The 2,258-nt window shown below is 46.3% G+C and overlaps 1 pseudogene; it reads right to left on the bottom strand.

Annotated features, from left to right (window-relative positions):
* Positions 1-347: 347 nt before the first annotated feature.
* Positions 348-986, bottom strand: LOC105541649 (annotated as a pseudogene).
* Positions 987-2,258: the final 1,272 nt, after the last annotated feature.

Consider the following 2,258-nt stretch of genomic DNA (forward strand, 5'->3'; position numbering starts at 1 on the left):
TTTGTTTATAAGCGATGAAACCATATGCAATATGTTTTGTTAATTTCTTTCTTTTCTTTTCTTTGTTTTTAACCAGCTTAATTCACTTTATTTTTCTTGTATAAAAACCCTGTGTTATAGCCACAGTTGGAGCCTGGATCTTTCCTGCACATAAACTCTGGGGTGGGTCTTGATAAGGTAGTCACTGAATTCCTGATAGGGAGACTTGGTGAACACAGTCTCCTTCCAGAGGTCGGGAGTAAGGTAGCTGTGCGTCTTTGAGATGGTATCAAAGGCGGCCTTGGCAAAGTTGCCCAGGGCAGAGGTGCAGCCCCTGGCTGAGGGGTAGCAGTCATCGATACCAGCCATCAGCAGCAGCTTCTTGGGCACGGGGGCCAAGATGATGCCAGTGCCCCTGGGCACACCAGCACAGAGCCACAGCGGCCTGTCACCTTGCAAGGGACGGCGTGGGGCTTGCCGATCTTGTTCCTCCAGTAGCCTCTGCGCACGGGAACAATGGAGAGCTTGGCTAGGTTAGTGGCCCCGCAGATGGCAGAGGCCACCACCTTGGAGCACTTAACACCCAGACCAACATGGCCACTGTAGTCCCCTGATGGCAATAAATGCCTTGAACCTGGTGCGCTGGCCTGCGCGGATCTGCTTCTGCACCAGCATAATCTTCAAAATCTCATCCTTGAGAGAGGCTCCCAGGAAAAAGTCAATGATCTCAGACTCCTTGATGGGCAGGGAGAAGAGACAGATCTCCTCCAGGGACTTCAGCTTCATGTCCTTGTGACCACGTGGCCCAGCTTGGTGACGGGCATCCACTCCTTGCCTCAGGCCTTGCCTCCACGAACTCCGCAGCCTCGGCCCCAGCCCCGACCATGGCCACAACCCTGGCCCCTGATGCCACAAAGTCTCCACGGAAGCCACCGCGGTTATCCCCCCATCCCAGGGCTCCTGGGTCCCCTGCTCCGCCCACCCGTTGCAGCTGCATCATCTGCCATTTTGTGTTTTCTCAGAGAAAAAACGTTAATTTCTTTCTTATTTGCACTCTCTGTTTTTCAAAACAATTTAAAATAAACTACTGTGTATTATTTTTATAAGAATCATTTTTTTAAAAACCTGGGGGTTGGTTGGTTTTTGTTTCTGTTTTCCTTGAGAAATGTGGAATAAAAGGCTCCAGTTCTTTTAGGCTGATTTATGACCCATTTTTCACACCATTCAGTAGCTGACTAATATTGCCCTCTCAGAAGGTCCTTAAACACACAGGACTTAGTTGGCCATTAATTGACAATTTTTAGACACAGTAATCTCCAAACATTAATGTAACTGAGATCATAAAAATGTCTGTTACCAACAGATGCAAGGTGTAGTAGAAAGATCATGAATATAGAGTTAGAAGGCCTAAAGCCTTCACTTAATAATAAGTAATTATAGCTATCATTTTTAAGAATATACTACAGAGGTGATACTGTGCAAAGCACTTTTCTTTTTTTTTTTTTTTGAGACAGGGCCTCACTCTGTGATCCAGGCTGGAGTGCAGTGGCACAATCATAGCTTACTTTAGCCTCGAACACCTCAGCCTCCTGAGTAGCTGGCAGTAGAGGCATGTACCACCATGCCTTGCTAATTTTATTTTTTTATGGATGGGGGAGGGGGTCTCACTATGTTGCCCAGGCTGGCCTTGAACTCCTGACCTCAAGCAATCTTCCCAGCTTGGCCTCCCAAAGCACTGAGACTACAGGCATGATCCACCACTCACAGCCAGCATTTTTCATATATTATATAAAAACACTTCTTTGCCCTCCCATTCACATATTTACACATTCCTTTGAGTATTATGATCTTCTTTGTTCAAAGGCAAAAACAGATTAAACGATGCCCAAGATCACAAAAAGAATAAATGGCAGTTGATTCAAATCCAGGTCATTTCAACTCCTAAGCCTATACTACCTGGCTATGACTTCCTTGGCTGACTCTGTATGGTGTGGTTAAGCACACTTTGTGTCTCTATAGATGTTTCCTCACCTGTAAGCTCTGGACAATAACAGTCCCCATCTCAGGGAATTTTCAAGATGATCATATATGCAGAAGTGCTTTTTAAACTACAAAGTGTTAGACCACGTAAGGTTGGGGAGTCAGTACTCTCCTATCATCTGTTCATCCTGCAGTGCAGGGCAGACAGTGCCAGTGCCACTGTGGACCCCTCGCTAAGCTGACCAAAAAGTCTGGGGAAGACTGTTCAAAGGAGGACATCCAAAGCTGATCCCTGGAAT

This window comes from Mandrillus leucophaeus, unplaced genomic scaffold, assembly GCF_000951045.1.
Source record: "Mandrillus leucophaeus isolate KB7577 unplaced genomic scaffold, Mleu.le_1.0 Scaffold242, whole genome shotgun sequence".
In the NCBI taxonomy this organism is placed as follows: Eukaryota; Metazoa; Chordata; class Mammalia; order Primates; family Cercopithecidae; genus Mandrillus; species Mandrillus leucophaeus.